General features: G+C 30.0%; 1 pseudogene across 1 annotated transcript; it reads right to left on the bottom strand.

The window, feature by feature from the left end:
- Window positions 1-1,964: 1,964 nt before the first annotated feature.
- On the bottom strand, window positions 1,965-3,246 carry LOC149560633 (cytosolic sulfotransferase 16 pseudogene; annotated as a pseudogene). The gene has a single exon (XR_016363711.1). The product of XR_016363711.1 is annotated as a cytosolic sulfotransferase 16 pseudogene (transcript).
- Window positions 3,247-20,783: the final 17,537 nt, after the last annotated feature.

Below are 20,783 nucleotides of genomic sequence, written 5' to 3'. Positions count from 1 at the left end.
CTTATTTACAAAAATAAAAATAAAGAAACATAGAAATAGAAAAAAGTTGCAAGCATTGCTGGACAAACAATAGTCATGCCCATAGATTTTTCAACAAAGAAGAATTCTCTCTTTTAGATCGACAGTTTCTTCACTCGTTATTATAAAAATATTTTGGATTTTATGACTCAGCAAGGAAATAATTTGAAGAGGGAGCATGGCTTGGGGGAGATGCTTTGCAAGTTTCAAACCATGCCAGAGTCGTTCTATGTCCTCACTGTGAATCTTAAATGTAAAATGCGTTCAAATTATAGGATAATAGGATTTGGCTCCGTAACTCGCAACACAGTCAAAATATCGCTCTCTAGCACACCCTTTACAATAATCTAGAAGGGGACATTGATGATGACTGCATCCTTATTACATTAAATTTGTTGATGTAAAGAGTTAGTGTAATTAATGGAAGATTGTTTTATTGTTTAATTTTTGTTAGTGAAAAATATAATTAAACCCCAGCAAAATAGTTTTGAGCCAATAAGAAAAAAGATTTATTGTTTTGATAAATGCATTAAAAAATATATAGTCAAAAACTTTAGGAATATATGATGCATGTTTAGGAAAAAAAGAAATTGAGGGGAATAATTCGAGGGACTAATGATGGAATGGCCTAATCTACTCATTGGCATGTCCCATAAAGAACAATTTCATATAAGGGAAATTATAAGTTACAATGGCAAACCACAATAGAACAAAGAAATTCAAAAAACAAAAGTAAACCTACTACTTAAACTCCAGCCATGTTATGAAATTGAAAATAAATTGAAAAATTGTTCTATTCAAATTCTTTTGGCTAGATGGAAATAATACAGCTCTAAAATTATCTAAGTTACCTATGTTAGTTGTACTAGGTCATTTTATGTGTATTTGGAAAACTAAAATATTTAGTTGAATTTCAAAATAATAATCAACTTAACAAGAAATACAAAATTTTGAAAAGAAGATTATTAATTTTAAGAATTAAAAAAAAATTATGTACTACTCAATTTTTTATTGAATATATATATCAAGAATAAGCCTACCCAATTCAGTGTGGGAAACATTATGTATATTGACAATAATCTTCCATATATTTTCCTTTAATAAAATTCTCTTTTCAAAATATGTTTCACAGTGTTCAAGCTCTAACAGAGCTCTTGTTATAATTATTTTTGTATTCTTTCTTCTTCTCCTTTTTTAAGGTGAAAGTAGCAGAGGCTACTATTATTATATTGTATTATTTGTCTTGTTCTAACCAACATTCAAGAAAGAAAATGACTCTCATTTATCTACATAGATTTTATTACAAACATTTACATTCAAATGTTAAAAACACATGAATACATAATTTTAATGAAAGAAAATCTGTTGAAATCTTGTTAAATGAATATTGAAATAAATTAAACAACTCTTAAGTAGTTTTTCCATTGTTGAGAATAAATTTAAAATTTTCCATTGGATTATGCATGGCAAAAGTAAACTTTAAGTACAACAATATTTATAGTTATTTATTGAGTTTAAAAAAAATGTAAATCCCAGTAAAATTAATATTGACCAATAAGAACATAGATATTATTATATTGAATTAAAAATAAATAAAAATAAATTCAAACTTTAGAATCTTAAATTTCTTAGATTGTACAAATTAATAAATAAAAATATTAATATTCAAACAAATTGATTTCTATAGTGAAGAGTAAATTGCTATATAGAAAAAATAAATTTTGAAGTACAACTATTGTTTTATGTTAGAAATATAAGAATATTAATATTCAAACAAATTGATTTCTATAGTTAAGCAAATCGTCAAATAGAAAAAGCAAATATTGAAGTACAACTATTGTTTTGTGTTAGAAATATTACACTTTTTTAGAGAACAAAGAACACTCCTTGAATTCTTTTTTGGAGCTTTCATATAAAATTCTTTTATAATCATAGGAGAAAGACTATAGGAAAATTTTAGGTTTTTCATTACAAAAGATCAAGCTCCGTTTAAGTGGGTAATTGCTTACATGATTTTATATTGAAAAAAGCTCACAAAAACTATATAAGAAATAAATAGCAAACTAGAGGTTTGCACCAAGATGAAAAGAAAAAAGACAAAAAAGGATAGGAATACTACGCTTTTGCTTACACTATTTTGATTTGCACTCTCTTAAAAGACATGGACACACAGTTTGATGTCTGTATCTCAGAGTTCATACTTGAGGAACAGGCCGGCCTCTCGGAACTTACTCTCCACTGCCAAATCCATGCGGCTATTCATTTCTGGAGTGAAATGATTCTTCCAATCACCCACTTCACCCTTGCGGAAGAAATGCTGATTGCTTAAATGAGAATTCTTGAAATTCATTTGGCCGTTTTTGTTAACATCTAGAGCCGAAAGAGATTGAAAGCTGCACTGACTGTCTATGCAGCGAATGTCTTCCTCAGTCAAGGAAGATTGCCCCAAGAAATCAGAGATTCTTTTAACGTGGGACAAAGAATCCGCCTTCATATCTTCATAAGTCAGAAACAAGATGTTACTTTGCTTCCTACTGGCGTTCCAGAAGCTAAGGACATGGTCGGCGAAAGGACCGAAGATAGAGGCACCACTACAGAAGGAATCAAAGAATGCCTCCTTAGAGACTGGAGATGTAGTTTCAGCATTGAAAATGCCTTGTAACGCGGGCAAGAACTTCCAGTGGGAAACGAATGTGTCCTTTGGATTTCGAGCGATGTAAATCATTCGGCAGCCCAGGGAGGTGATTTGAGGTGGAAGAGCCGAGTAAGGAAGGTGGGTGCTGAGCAACCTCGGCGAGGGCATCTCTTCAATTGCATTAGGCAAATCTCGTGAACTGTAGCTTCTATCTACTCGCCGAACCAGGTCGTGAATGTTCTTTCCCTTCAGAACCTCCCCCTTCTTTTCGCTCATTATGCTGGCAACGATAGCTTTCAACCAGGTTGTTCCTGTCTTGAATCCAGAACACACATACACATCTTCTTCCCGTGCTTTGAATTGTGAGTTCATGTCCATCACCGCTTCCAAAATGATGCGCTCGTAGAAGAAACCATCGTGTTCAACAATTTCAACTCCATACGGACTCTCTCTTCTTACACCCGCTGTGGACATATTCAATTAAAATGGTGCTTAGGGTGGGAAGGGATTACAAGAGAGACAGTGATGAACAAATGGAGGCTCAGATCTCTTAATATATAAAGCTGAGCATCTATATCTCAGGGCTTAGGTCTTTTCATCTCTTACCATCAATCTAATATGTAGTTATAAAAAGGTGAGGTAATCATGAAAGTCATCTTCAATAAAGGAGGAGGTTTTCCTTTTCTGTTTTATCATCTTTACTCTTGTCCACTTGCATTGGTTGGAATCAAAATATCAAAGTCATCTTCAATAAAGGAGGATGTTTTCCTTTTCTGTTTTATCATCTTTACTCTTGTCCACTTGCATTGGTTGGAATCAAAATATCAATTATCACTAAGTTGGTTTATTGATACTCAAGAGGTCATTAATTCAAATCTTACTAACATATGTACACCTTGTTTGTAGTAGAGTACAAGGTCCCATACTTTTCTCACATAGCTCCTCATGTAAATGTTATGCAAATTATTACTCAACATTTTTGGTTGGTTGTGACATTGGTTTTATGAAATATTAGAATAGTGAAATAACTCGTTTCTAGTTGAGACGTGTCCTATTATAATATATTTGGGTGTATTTTTAATTTTATTTCATCTCTTACCATCAATCTAATAATGTATAGTCATAAAAAGTTAAGGCAATCATGAAAGTCACCTTCAATAAAGGAGGATGTTTTCCATTTGGGTGGAAGACCCCACTCACACATGCTAACCATGATGAGTCAAATGAGGAAGAATCAAAATATCAATTATCACTAAGTTGGTTTATTGATACTCAAGAGGTCATAAATTCAAATCTTACTAGCATATGTACAGCTTGTTTGTAGCAAAGTAGGAGGTCCCACACTTTTCTCACATAGCCCCTTATGTCAATGTGATGCAAAGTACTACCCAGTATTTTTGGTTGGTTGTGACATTAGTTTTATGAAATGGAGTAGTGAAATAACTCATTTCTAGTTGAGACATGTCCTATTATAATATTTTTGGGTGTATTTTTTATTTTATTTTTTGCCAATAGCTACCAAAGTCCAGCTTCCCCTACCATCAAGACTGATTCCTCTGTTATTTTTTTCTATTTAAAAACTAATGCAATTTAGAAAAATTCTCAAAATATTTAAAAACAATAGTCAAATATCACAAATAATGTTGTAATATTTACCATTGTTTACAAATATGAACAATCAATAGATATATTCATGTAGTTTGCTTCATCCAATAGAAGATATAAACAAAATAAATACCAACGCAATACAAGAAAAGTGCTTCAATTTTTAAGTGAAATCTCTTTGGTACAGTAAAATCCTACGATAAATAAAAAGACAAAAGAAAGCTAATATGATTGTGTTTGATATTTTTTTTCTTTGAACCATTGAAACTATTGTGTTTGGAATATATTATAGAAGTTTTCTCAAAGATGAGACAAACCTATGGATTTCTTTTATTTCCTTCATGATGGGTCTAAAAAGAGGCATGTCAAAATTTCTCACATGTCCATGATTAGTTAGATGAGAGTGGAAATTCAGTGCAGACCCTTGCAAGCACTAATATCTCAAGATTAGTGTGATACACCTTTCTTTCTAAGGTGAATAACTAGATTTCTAAGCTTACAAATGATTTCTTTTCAGGGTGGAAGAACAAACCCATGTCACCTTTGGTGATACCAAAAGGTATTTCAATGAGAACAGTTCTTGTCGTACATATGTGGCAGTTTCCCATGCCGACGTGGCATGTACTGTTTCGGCCAAAAGTGTTCCAGCCGAAATGGTTACGACTGAAACTTGTAGTTTAATAAAAGTGCCAAAAAACCCTTTGTGGCTATCATTTTGACTGTCATGACTCCTAAGTTCTGGGAGAGCGGTCTAGGTGTTTCAATCGTAACAGGTTAGTGGGTTTTTTTTCCATTTAATTTTTTTTTAATGTGTTTTTTGATTAGTAAATGTTAATGGTACTTAAATTAATTATTTTTTACCTATTTTATGAGTGAAATATTTAGAATTGTTAATTTTTTAATATATTTATATTTTTTTAATTAATTAATTTGTTAGAAATTAAATTAATTAAACTATTTTAAATTGTTTTAGAATGGTACTTAAATTAATTTGTTAGTAAATTATTTAAAACACAAGCAAGAATGTAGTCAAACACTAGGTAAAAATATAGAAAAACATTAGGTAAAAATGTAAAAACAATTAGTTAAAAAATGTAGGAAAACATAGGTAAAAATGTAGAAAAACATTAGTTAAAAATGTAGAAAAACTTTAGGGCACATTGTCCAGTTTCTAACATAACTTGATGGATCTAGGTGAAAAACTAATCTCTTATGGTGAAATTAATTTTGACATTAAATACACCTTCTAACATAATCCTATATCAACTACAATCATAACCTATACCACATTCTAACCATAACATAGGCACTTTACTAACCGAATGAACCACACTTAGATATTCACGATGTTCATTTTAACAACTAGTTTGATCTTATAGTGTAAGATTAATATAATTAATCAGGCAACATATTAGTAGAACAATAAATATTTTGAGGTAAAACTTTCTCAATTAAAAAGCATCTATTTTTATTTACAATTTAAATCATAGGAACAATATCCCAAAAACTTTTACTAATATGAGTTAGAGAACAAGAAAGACAAGTGTGGAAGGAATACAATGATGCCTTTGAATAAAGTCATTTACCTATATATTTATGCTTAATAGTATTATGCTTAAATAATAAAGCCTATAACAAGATAGACACATGTACCCACACACACACACACACACACACACACACACATGCCCCAAACATAATAGGTTGATAAAGATAAAACTATGGAGAATCAACCAACTGCAAGAACACAAATCAACAAAGAATATAAAATAAGGTAAGATATGAGCCCAATAGACAATGTAATAATCTATAAGGTGAGATCGTAATGAAATATTCAAAAGGGGATATTAAAAAAATGATCTTTTAAATGTTACCTAACTATAAGGATGTTGAAACAAGAGTGATAAGTGTATGGAGTAACATCACTCAAACAAGTCACTCAAAGAACTCTAATGATTCCTTTCTAATAAACCACTTACACAAGCCATAATAGGGAGCTTGAGGATTCAATAGTGTAGTCCACATGACATATCACTTACAAAGTGTTTAAGGACTTAATATTCTAATCTACTCATGCAATTCAATCATAGATCTAATCATAAAGTTAAATAGAGTTCAAGCTACCTACACAAGTTTCTTATGGTGTTCTCATGTGGTCATTTGGATTTGCTACCTTTTAAACCCATTACATCCCATTATGTTTGCACTAATTAAGAAATTTTTGAACATATTGCTATGATCCACTTATTAGGTAATAATGATTCTTACATTACCAAATGGCATATAAGGACCTCTTATGATACATTTGTAAGTATTTTTATCCATATATATATATATATATATGTTAAGGGGACCTAGGGAATCCTACTAGGTCATTATCTCTGTTATAGGTTCTAATAGGTATTGATATGTTTACTAGAACATAATTGGTATTGTTATGTAATAATGAGTCTTACATTACCAAACAACACAGTAAGATCACTTATAATACATTTTTAGATGCGTTATCCATACATGTGCGTCTTAAGGGGACATAGGAGTCCTAATAGGTCATAATATTTTGTATAGGTTCTAATAAGTCTTAATATGTATTAGTAGGATATAATAGGTCTTATTAGGTAATAATGATTCTTACATTACCAAATGACACATAAGGACCTCTTATGATACATTTGTAGGTATTTTTACCCATATATATGTTAAGGGGACCTAGGGAGTCCTACTAGGTCATTTTGTCTGTTATAGGTTCTAATAGGTATTGATATGTTTACTAACACATAATAGGTATTGTTAAAGGTAATAATGAGTCTTACATTACCAAACAACATATTAAGATCACTTATGATGCATTTTTATGTATCTTATCCATACATGTGTGTCTTAAGGGGACATAGGAGTCCTAATAGGTCATAATTTTTTTATAGGTTCTAATAAGTCTTAATATGTATTATTAGGATATAATAGGTCTTATTAGGTAATAATGATTCTTGCATTATCAAATGACACATAAGGACCTCTTATGATACATTTGTAGGTATTTTTATTCATATATATGTTAAGGGGACCTAGGGAGTCCTACTAGGTCATTATGTCTGTTATAGGTTCTAATAGGTATTGATATGTTTACTGGCACATAATAGGTATTTTTAGGTAATAACGAGTCTTACATTACCAAACAACACATTAAGATCACTTATGATACATTTGTAGGTACATTATCCATACATGTGTGTCTTAAGGGGACATAGGAGTCCTAATAGGTCATAATATTTTTTATAGGTTCTAATAAGTCTTAATATACACAAAATTCTAATTCAATATGATGCAAATCATAAAGGTTTAGTTTTAAATTCACAAGTTCACAACCATGGCAATGGGAATGCCCATTTGACCTCTACGTACAAAAAGAAATAAAAAATATATTGATTCTTTAGATAGTAAATAAATATTAGTATAAAAATATGATAAAATTAAAAACATGTAAATAGATTCATACAATATATTGATATCAATCATATTAATTAGACTGAACTATAAATTAAATTGCACTAAATTCACAAATATGAAAATAAATATATCTATTAATATTATTTTAGTTTAGTAATTTTTCTATCCCTATGTCCTAACTCTCATCTACACTCCCCATAATCATCAAAGCATTTACATCAAAATCTAGAATTTAGTCAAGAATTTTATTTTTTTATTGCATATGTACATGTGTACACTTAGTTATAATTTAATCAAGAGATTTTATTTTATTTATTGCATATATGTATGTACACATGTGTACGAATATTTATTTTTCACATTTGCATGAGCATTTTACAATACATTAGATATGGTCTCTAAGATAATTTGTTTTAAAATGCATACATGTTACATGATTGAATAACACCATACATTTAATGTTGTGTATTTATATGTACGAGTGTTTCAAATTAAATTTAACTTTTAATTATTTGAATTTATACACTTGTATGTTTATATTTGTATATATATGCATGTGCAGATCTCTAGATATTCATCAGTCTTGTAGCTTCACATTCATATCCTTGTATTTATATACATATATACCTTATGGCATCTAGTTATGGGGATCGTGATCTTGCATCCTTAGGAGATGCTAGTGTCCATAGAGGGGGTTAGAGTGCTAAGTTTGGTACAACACATAGATCAACCTCCTCCACTTAGGATAGAGAGCAATTATTCAAAGATACAATTGCAAGATTATCTCGTGCTATAGAGGTTTTGGACACCTCTCTTTCCTCTTCTACCACCCTCCCTAATAGGGAGAAGATCATAGCAATGTGAGAGGAGTTGTTTCATATGATTCAGACCATTGAATTGTACAACCCTTTTTATGATACAAGCATTGAGACATTTTATTCTTCTCTATCTCACAGTGTCATTGGCATTGTGAAGTACACACAGATTGACACTGAGGTTTCCACCGCCATGGTGAAAACCATGTTTCCATTTTATAGAAATCATCACAGAGTTAGAGGCTACTTTGTGATGAAGTGTACTGATTAACTTGTTGCACCATTCATGTATCCTCACTGGTTGGCCACTCATCATAGATGGCCACAGAAGGATGAGTTCCCTCTCTATTTCTACAAACAACAATTATTTGTAGAATTTCATTTACACTATGATGTTGACTACACAAATTAACCATTGCATGTTGGGTAGGGTCCGGGGAGACTTTCAGACAGATTTAGACCCATGAACACTCCTGCACTAATTAACAAATGAGAAATGGTGGGTCCAAACCTTTTGGTTATGCCAAGAGGTCCATAGATGGTTGTTGCAGGCTAGACTATTCCTAATGACACAATCAAGACATAGATTTATTCAAGCATCACCACCGTCGCCACATAGTTGCACGAGATTCCTTTTGATCGGTGTGGTAGATATATGCTATGCTATCGGGGTACCATTCCCATAGCTGCATCATCTAGTGCACCTGTTGATGATGATTATGGAGTAGTAGACATACCTTCTCCACTAGAGGTTTCTACAGTCTCAAAGGTGGATACATTGTGGCATTTGGGATCATATTTAGCATCTAATCTTTTAGATGCATATCAAGCATTATCTATAGTCACAGGAATTCCACTTCGTGACGTCCCCTCTTAGATTAGTCATATTTTTTCACGTACAATAGGATCAGAGGGTTCACAGAGGTGGAGGACATTCTTGCACCTTCTACTGCTCCTACTGCTACATAGGCCCAGGCTATAGCACCAGCCCTAGCTACTTAGGACCCTATAGCAGCCCCCCACTACTCAGGATGTCACTGCTAGACAACCTAGTTTATTTACCTCCATGCTTTTAGTTTAGGGCCGCACTATTGACTTGGACGTTGATAGTGTTTTTTCATTGCATGATTCAAATATCAGTCAAATCAACAGAGCATAACACATCTCTACGGTAAATATCTCTATATCTTTAAATTAATTTTAATTATGGTAAATAATATGTCTATATGTTTAAATTTATATATGTGTGTGTTTTTGTATGTGTTATAGGGTCTGAGTGATAGTATGTTGATCTACAGAACCGACAGATCCTACATGTCCTAAGTCTTAGGTATGTTACAACTATATATATATATATATGATTTATATACATGTATCTTGATATAATTTTTTTGTACATAATTAAATGGTCCACTATCATTTGACACAGGGTTCAAACGCAGCTGATAGACCCTTTTGGGGATAGCCAAGATCAAGAGGGGGATGTAGTTGATTATCATCATGGCCTTTTATTTTATTACACACATGTTATTTGTAGATACATGTTTATATGGACACTTTGATGTTTTATATGTTATTTCTAGATACATGTTTATATGGACACTTTGATGTTTTATATGTTATTTTCAGATACATGTTTATATGGACACTTTGATGTTTTATATGTTATTTCTAGATATATGTTTATATGGACACTTTGATGTTTTATATGTTATTTCCAGAGACATGTTTATATGGATCTATTTTGATGTTTTATATATGTTATTTCCAGACATTTGATACATGATATTTTTATACATTTGATATGGGTGCATTATTCTCTAGATAGATGTACATGTATGTTATTGATATTTTAATGTACACATGTATCTTATTGATATTTTAATGTCTTAATCTTTTATGTTTATGTATGTGTTATTCATGTTTCTATATATGTTATTCATCTTAATGCCTTATATTCATGTTTTCAATATTCAAGTTTACATGTATCTGTTATTCATCTTAGTGCCTTAATCTAAGTGTAATTAACTGTATTTAATGACATGTCTTAAGGGGAGATCCTAAATTATACATAAGAATGTAGATTAATGTATATTTTATTTCATAGATGTATGTAAATATGTTCATGTTAAATGTAGACATGTATGTTTTCAATAATCATGTTTAAATCTATATGTTATTGTTTTTAATGCCTTAAAATCTAAGTATATAATTAACTATATTTAATGACATGTCTTAAGGGGAGATCCTAAAATTAATATGTTATAAGAATGTCTAGATTAATTCATAGGTAAGAATATAACATATACATGTACATAAGATTATATAAAGACTATCACCTAAAGAATGCATGTTACAACATTTAATTAATAAAAGTTAATACATGTATATGTTTTCAATACTCATGTTTATGTATATGTTACTGTTTTTGATGCCTTAATCTAAGTATAATTAACTATATTTAATGACATGTCTTAATATTGTAATACCCCAAAATTGGCTCATTGACATGATCACCAATTTCGGTCTATTTTAATTAATCCTAAGTCCTATGTCACTAGGAAATTCTCATTCTTATTGTCACTACTTGACTTAATTGTCAAATGCAGAAAACCCTAAATCTGCATTCATCATACTCTTTATTTAATTCCTAAAGTATCGACTCATATTAGTCGCATTAAACCTATTGATTAAGATTTAATTTAATTTGAAGTATTTATACTTTAAACTAAATTAAATTATATCCTAAGGCTAATGTACTAAGGGATTAAATATTTAATTTAATAATTGTGCCTACTTTAATTAATTGAATTAGATTATTCAATTAAATGAAAAAGGTATTTGTGAAGTCATGTCTTACTTATTAAATTTAATAATATCTACAAAATCTTCTCTTCAGTTCAAAAATGGAAACTCTTAAGTTGACTAAAATCAAAAAAGGGAACAGATCAGTTAACTCCCTTCTCACAAGGAAGTTTCCTTTTTAACTGATTCTCCTCTTTGATCTCAACCATTCATCTTTATTGATCCTGACTATTGACAAATTCTAGGAATTCTATTTAAGAGACTCGTAATTCTTCATTATGAAGGTTGAATGGAATTGGTATCGAATTGTTGCTGAATTGCATACTCATCTAAGCTCACTACATTTTCATAGACTTTCATTTCCTAGATTAATGTCATTTAGTTTTAATATGCATACATTTAATCTAGTTTGTTTCACAAGTTCTTGGAATAATTGCATAATTCATTTAGATTACTTGCATATTCATATAGATTAATCATATTTAAAACCTCCGTTCTAGAATGGTCTGATTACCTGTACCTCAAATTTGAGAGCATAAGAAAGTAAAATCCACCTAGATAGAAGGCAATAGGTCGTCTTGCAGGACTCCTCTTGGGTGAACAATTTCATGTTCATTCCAGGATGAATTCGCATACAAGGACCGTGTTGAAGTGTGTGTGTTAAATAGAGGCCACATTCCATGCATACAAATATAAGTATAATTAACTATATTTAATGACATGTCTTAATCTAAGTATAAAGATTATATGTACATAAATACATAACAACATTAACAATCATATGTAAGAAAACATAAACAATGTACATATAGATACATACAAATACTAAAGGGGTTGTCTTAAGGAGAGGTTAGGTAAAAGGTGGTACTAAGGGGATGTTCTAATAGGTGGTCTTAAGGGGAGGTCCTAAGAGATTGTCTTAAGGGGAGGTCCTAAGAGGTGGTCTTAAATGAGATATCCATGTCGAATTTAAATAAAAATAACAAAACATGTCTAATGTCACATATCCAAGATAAATGATCCAATGTATACAAATTTATAAAACAAATATCCTATCAACATTAAATATGAAAGTATAAGAGCTATATAGACATAGCTGAACTAGAGCTCCACAATAAGTACATAGGTAAACTAGAGCTCCACAAACAATATATTGTTAGGATCCTCTCTAGTTTTTATTATCTCTAGAAGTTTTTCATGTTCTTCAATAGGAAATTTCCACTTTTGATTTCCACCACATCCTCTTCTGTGTATTGCTTCAAATTGTAATTTGGTTGCTATAACATGGTTACTGTAATGTAAAACCTTTCCTCTAGGCTTGTATTCAATAAATTCAATACCACTATCAATTACCCTTGTTTGTTGATAATGTGTTCCTTCAATAACAACTAATCCAATTGGATATGGCTATTGACCAGCATCTATAGTTCCTTCTAGCAACTTGTGTTTTTCTTTTATGCATCTTAAAAGATAATAGTCCACATTTTCTGCATTATCTGGTAAGGCTTGAACTACAAAAATATCTCCTGCATGTATATAAAAATATAGATAAATATAAATTAATTTTAAGATGAATATACATGTATATTAATGTGTGTGTGTGTGTGTGTGTGTGTGTGTGTGTGTGTGTGTGTGTGTGTGTGTGTGTGTGTGCGTGCGCACAAACCTGCCATAACTAAATCAGAAATGTGCTCATAATCAACTAAATATACAAGATCATGAATGTTAATGTCAATGTCAGCATCTTCAAAAGGAGGCTTTCTAACTATCTCCTTCAAATCCCAATGTGAAACATATCCATTCACAATATTTTCACATGCACTCACTGAATTGTCCTTAATGCAGTCATCACGAAAACATGTTTTCTCTCTTACTTTAATTACTAGAGGTTTATGGTTTCCTGTAGTCATCACTTGATGTAAAATTCTAATACTAGGAATCATTTGACAATTGTAAGGATTAGATCGATCTATATTTGTTACAAATACAGAAAATAATTGTCATATTTGAAAATAAATATTTAATTAAAAACTCAACTTGATTTGAAAAATACATTAAAAATAAATATAACTTAGTTCACCTTTCACCTCCCAAAAGTAATGCTTATTGTATTCAGTATCTCAAGTAGCAAAATGAACTTTGCACCATTCAAAAATTTGATTTGCACTCTCTATCCTATTCCCTGTATGTATGTATATATATATATATATATATATATATATATATATATATACATATAATATGCATATATATATATATAGATATATATACATATATGTACATACATATGTACATACATATGTACATACATATGTATTTACATACATATGTAGATACATATGTATGTACATACATATGTAGATACATATGTATGTACATATCTATGTATATACATATATATGTATATATATATGTATACACACACACACACACACACACACACACACATATATATAATTTAAAATATATGGTACTAGTATTAAACATGCACATTAAAAATGCATATGTTTATGTTTACCTGCAAGTTCATGTTGTTGAAGCGCATGTTTTATACATGCTCCTGCTCCATCATGCTCTCCTTTTCCATGTCCACTTTCAAAGAAATTCCATAAAAACTTTACATTGGTTCTAGCATGTTGCATTGCTAACCAATTAAATGTTTTTGTAGATTTGAATTTTCCTATGAACATTAAACATGATAAGTATCTACAATTATCCATGTACATGTGTCAAATCGAAATAGACATGTCAAAATAAATATAAGTTAAAATAAAGTTAAATAAATGTGTAAGTTCGTGTATACTAACCTACACATCTATTAGACCAAATCTAGTGCTCTGAAACATTTATTCCACGATTTTTGAGATCTTCAGAGAGCATTGCAAAAGAATGAGCCACATAACTCCTATCATAAACTCTATCATCACTAATATAGAAATGAACCTCTTTAATGATGATGCATTCATTTTCATCCAACCTTTCTATCTGATCCACCTCAAATTGTGCATGTTTATAGGTCACTTGCACAAATATTGCAACTTGTTCAAAATGATAATATTGCCCTTGAAGCTCTGTTTGAGGTGCACATGTATAATTCTTAGAAAAATCTACATCTAAAAGTATACAACCAGGTGGAAAACAATTTTTGGAATCACAAAATTGTTTAGCTTGCCATCATGCACCATGACCATGTTGGATATGTGGATATATCAATGAATGGAACTTGGACATGAACTTATCATAATGCAATTCACTCTCCTTCAATAAAAATTTTCTAGTTTCATATCCTATCTTATTTTGGTATGTCTCATATCCATATCTCATCCATGAAACTGGTGTGGATTCATTAATATTTTAAACTTGCATAATTTCAAAAAATTTGTGTAAATCTCCACAATATTCACACTGATTTTTGATGCATTGCACTTTGAATTCATCTAAATCTTCTAATTTATCACATAATATGGACCTCACAAATTGTGTTGTACTACTAGGGATGATCAAATTAGGATCAAGTACTGCCATAAATTTTTTATATGATTGCAAGTGTAGACCAAATTCAACATTATTTTGACAACAACAAGTTTCACACATCTTATTTATGCATACAAAGGAAGGACGCATACTCTCAAACATTCTCTGACATATTTTGACATTTGAAAATTCTTGTTTGAATGTTTGAAATAATTCACTTTGAGTTATATCTATGAAATGTTTTGGATGTTCAATTTTGGCCCCTGTCTCTTGATCTTTAATTTGTATAGTATTACACCTATTGGAAGAAACACGAGAATGTGTGGTCCAAAATTAAATAACCTATCTTTTTACATCTTCAAAAAATTTGTCTTTTCGAGGAACTCTACAAATATTCAGCCAGTTATTCTCAATGTTATCATCTAACATATTTCTCCTCTTGATGTATCTTTTGATAGTTCTTCTAGATATATGTAGTACATTAGAAATTACATGTACCTATTTTCTATGTGTCAATTTTCTACTAGATATAGTAGTCATCAATGCTCTATGTGCAGTACTCAAATAACCTCCTCGAGTTGTGTTGTCAATTTTGTTATAAGCATTTTGCAAGTTTTCAACTATTATTTTATTAATATTATGTGCATGTATTTTCCTATTATCAACACCCAACAACTCCAAAATAGGTCTCATTTCTTTTCTCCTAAATAACTTGACAAATAATTATGCCTGTCCAAATATACTTTTATCCTTGAAATATTCATCCCACATGTTCTAATAATGCTTTCTGATAGTGTTATCATTTATCATATCTTTATATTTAATTTGGTTAGAAAGTAGTTCCTTATCCAAATCCATCAAAATTTTTATGCCTTCTAAGTTGTCTCTATTAGTAGAGTTGTCAATTTCTTCTTCTTCCTTACTTTCATTTTCTTCATGAATCTCATCCTGTTCAGGAATTTCAGTAGGTTTATTTTGATTATGTTTTGTATGACCTTTCATTTTGTCATCTCTTATTCTATCATATTTCCTTGATCTTTTCCTTTACTACGCATTGAATACTTTAATATATAGAAACAAAAATTAATAAATTTAGATTTCACTAAATATCGACTAATGCTTGAATATAGAATACATAAAAATAAAAATAAGTAAACGAGAAAAAAAACCTTCAAAATATTCAATCCTTTGCAATCCTGATTAAATCTGCAAAATAATTGTTGAAAATTGCTTCAAAATTAGTTGTCTTCCAAAAATCCTCTTCCAATTTTAGCTTTTTTGTATATTTATTTATTTTAAAAAGAAAAATAAACTTTATTAAATTATATCAAACAATTCCATTAACCGCATGTGGTTTAATTGATCGATAGGGGTTTCAGCCAAAACGAGTCCGGCCGAAAGGGTTATGGCCGAAACCAGCTATGTGACATCCTAGGTGGTAGCCACACAAGCAAAAATAAGAACTTCTATAAACATCTCAATTTGAAGGCCAATTTGACCTACTAAATTGAAGTTTTTAAAAAAACTAAAAATAAACTTTTGTAGGCCTCGGAGTCACATTATCATCATATAAATTTTTTATTATTTTGATTATGGATAATATGTTATAATTTGAAAATATTACAAGTGGGTATTTTAAGATTTAGGAAGATGTCTATTCAAAAATAAGAAAAAAATAGTAAATCATGTTCAAAAATTATTATTTTTTAATGTTGCACTAGAGGAGAGAGTCTTCTTCAAGAATATGTAATTTGTTTTAAAAAATAGGTAGATTTGATGGAAAAAGTTTGATGGGAGAAAAAAACTATCAATTTCTAATAACTTTGACTTTGACCAGTTATAACTTGAAAAATATTAGCCGAATTTCAATTTTTATTTTTTGGTGAACTAGGTATACATGTTAACTCTAAAATACTCCAAAATCAGACAAAAATATGAATATTTGCGTATATTTGTTTGACGGGAAAAAAACTCTATATTTTCAGCATTTTTTAAAAATTAAAAAATATACTTTAAAAATTAAAAAATAAATAAAATTTTCACTCAATTTTTTTTAAAAAAATTACAAACATAAACATCATCTAATTTTACACATTTCATTAGTTTATATCAACTTCAAATTCTAAACACAAATGTCACTTTTATGTCGTTAAAGTTGAAGAGTTTAAATTCTGATATAACTTTTCCTTTATAAAAGGTGACATAGGTTTGTTGTTTTACTCTTCACTCTTCCTCTTTGTAGAGGCTAGATGAGCCAAATCCATGGATTTCTATTTCAACCTAAGATTACATCATGAGAAACTTTGAGGTATGATCTACATCCCCTACATTACACTAGTAGGGACCAAAAGGTCTTATACTAGACTATATTTAAGTGACTAGATTAGTTCTCTAGATACCACAAGGGAATGTGAAGAAAGTCATGAGCATCACTCCCTTTCAAGCATGTGATGGGAGTGTTAGTCAAGCCATCTAGACTATCCCTACACCCCTATCTTGGTATCACCCATGCTTCAATAATTTGCTAAAGATACGATAAGAGAGGATTGGATACAACATTCCTCACTTGTTTATATAACCTGCCAAAATGTGTAATCGAGGTCATAGTTTTGGGTAACAAAGTCCTTAAATGGGCCTCCTAGAGGGATAAAAGTGCTAGGAAGCTTTTATATCTAGTCTCATACAAGCATGCAAGGATAAGGCATTCCCAATCTAGTATCTACAAGATTACATAAAAAAGACTTAGGTATATGTGTTATTTTTTATATTTAAGCCAATATGGCAATATGGGCTTAGACATAAATTAAAAAATGTACCCCATTTGTATATATTATTGGATAACTATGTGTGGGATTAGTACTTCTAGTTGAAAAATCAATATCAATTTTTGTGATCGCCTCCCCCAGCTAATTGCAAGTAGGTATATATTACAATTTCCATATAGTATATCTAATTTAATAATAGAAAAGACATTACTATTCTTAAAATAATTTTTGTTAATGCAATATCAATTGGTGCATTATCTCTCTCCTTTGTATTTTATTCTCATTAGAAAAGGAACCAAGAAACAAGAAAAACTAATAAGAATTTTCCAATGAATGTATCGTAGCTTACTTGGGTTTGTATAATAGAGAACATTTTTTTTCCCTTCAAGGTTTTCTATTTCTTTTTGGTTGAAGTACAAGTTTAAAAAATTCCAAATTTGACCATTGGTAAAAATTAATACAAATAAAAATTCTACAATAGCTATATCATGTCCAACTAAGCTTAGAAATTACTTTTCATCATAAAAGTAACTTTAAAGGCTGGATGCAAATTAAGGTTTTATATATTGTTCTTGTATAATATGTGATGACAATCATGAGTATTGTAAGACATATCATACATATTTATTTGATTTTGGTTTGATTATTTATATTAATATTAATGGTTTGCATCATTTTTCACATTTCTACTTTTTAATAAAATTGTTTATATTTGTAAACATCAACATTTCAGATCATACTAAAAAAAAATTAGATTAAGATTATACTAAAAATGGTCTAAATATGATATTAAACATAGGTATACAATCAAAGTGAAAAATACAATTTCACAATATAAATGATGGACTTTTTTATTTATTATAAGACTTGTATGTACATGAAGGATTTATATCTTTTTGCATGATGGAATTTGACAAAAATCGAGTCTACCACAAGGGATGAAAGTTCACACTTTGTATTACAAGTCATTAGTCCATTGTAGCATACAATAAACACTCTCAAATCACAAAGAATGTTTGTTTGATGGAAATGAATTCAAATTGGTAGGAAAAAATTCTTTAAAAAATTAATCCTAAGTTTGGATTTGTCAAACTAGAATTGGATAATGAGTAATTTTGAGTTCTCATTTTGGTCTGAAATGAGGATATGTTAATTCCACCTCAAGCGGTAGAATTTGAATTGACAATTACAATTGGAATTAAATAAAATTTGAATTTAATTTTTTTCCTACTGGAGAAAACCGAATTCCTAACTAAAAAATCCAATATTTGACAAATTCTAGATATAAAACAAATGGAACACTTGCTAATGCTAGCCAAATGGGTTCTAATAATTTTGTAGAACTGGGTGAAGTTGATTGAACTATTTCTCTTTGAGAATTTGAAGAGAAACTACTAGAAAAAGGTGTGTTAGGGGAGAGGACCCACTAGTTGAGAACCCTAACTTTGCGCCTTTCAAAATCCTATGTGGAAATTTCAAATCACTCTCATTTTTTTGCAGAAACTTACTTGGAAATTCCCCTACTTATAACTAAGGTTTTAGAGGCACATCATCAAATATGATGCCACATCAGCATGCTTTTTACCAAGGTGTCCAAAATAGCCCCCAAAAAAAGTGAGACTAATTTTAGTGCATTAGGGACTCCCATACTTGTGCAACTGATGTGACATCACACTATCGGTTATTTTTTGGAAAAAGGGACACATTTTATTCAATTATGGGTAGTCTCATTAGAAAGAAAAAATTTAAAGTTGTAACTATTCGTACAATCTTGTAAAAAATATTGGATATTAAATTAGCAAGTGTGGGTATCAAGTTAACAACTCCTACAACAACCATTAGAACATGCTCAAGTATTGGGTCTTCTCCCCTATTCACACAAAAGTAATTACATTTTTTAGCATTCAAAGAATCATTAATTATGTAAAGTACAATGAACAAATGAAATTGGGCATCTATAATGCCTACCCCTAGTTGACTTTTATGTTGTATTGTCGTACTCTTTTCAGCCAGCTTTATGTTTATGCTTAATGATCAATGACATTTGTTTTCTAGATTGTTAGATATTATTTCATACTTAGTTGATTATATGATGAGATTACTTTGGTACTATTTATTTCATGTGTGCATGATTATGCTTCGATGATGATAGTATTCAATGATTCCATTTATTTCATGATGATAGTTAGATGGATTGTTGGTATGCATTTTCTATGGATACTTACCCCATACTTGCATGTGTATGCTGTACCTATATGTTTACTTTATATATGATATTTTTGATATGGTTGGAGGGAATCATAGTAACCTGATAGTTAGGGTCTACATGATGCACCACTTCCTACCATTGCATGTTTAGTTTAGAGTATATGTGTATGTACATGTGTGAATTTTATGCAAATTGCAAGTACAAAGTATCGACTTCCCTAAATTACCAGCATGAGCATACCCTATCGCAATATATCAATGGTAAGAGAGGGGAGATAACTCTTGAGTTCAAATCCTATCCTTAAGCCAATTGTCCTAGAAAGTAGGGCAAGAATCTGAGTTGTTTATCCTTCCAAATTTTTTAAGTGATGTAAATTCATGATTATAACCCTTGATTTTGATCTAGTTTTCTATGGTTTATAATGGGTTTTCATTTTTAGTCTTGTTGGTCTTTGTTGATTTTCTATTATAATTAAATCGATTTAAAAGAATAACTAATTATTTAATTTACTAAAAAATTTATAAAGGAAATTTAATATTTAATTATATTTAATTAATTGAGAAATTAATTAAATAAAAGAATTGAATTTAAAGATTGAGTTAAACTCTAATTTTGGGCATAATAATATTTATTTAATTTAATAATAATATATTTAGGAGTTTATTTTTAAATAAATGTTAAATATTATTATTACTTAAGTTAATAAATATTTTTATCAAAAATGTCTCGAGAATTAATTAAAGGGAGAAAGACAGTTAGTTAATAAAGATATTTTAGTTAAATGGCAAAGAGGTTGTGCATGAATATTAAAATATAATTAAATAATAAAGGTAAAGGGCTTTTTGCATGATTGCACAATCAAAGCCCTAAATTTAGGGAAAAACTCTTTATTAGCAATTTTGAGTTCATTTCTCCAAAACTAGGGTTTTGGAGGAGCAATTTCGGAGAAGGATTTTAGAGAAAGGGAATTGTTTGTGTGCTACATGTGTTTGTCACCTTAGCATTAGATC

This window comes from Cupressus sempervirens, chromosome 4, assembly GCF_028749045.1.
Source record: "Cupressus sempervirens isolate cs-2001-9-10 chromosome 4, ASM2874904v1, whole genome shotgun sequence".
NCBI lineage: Eukaryota > Viridiplantae > Streptophyta > Pinopsida > Cupressales > Cupressaceae > Cupressus > Cupressus sempervirens.
The sequence above is the reverse complement of the archived record's forward strand: the minus strand, read 5'-3'. Positions and strand labels throughout refer to the sequence as shown.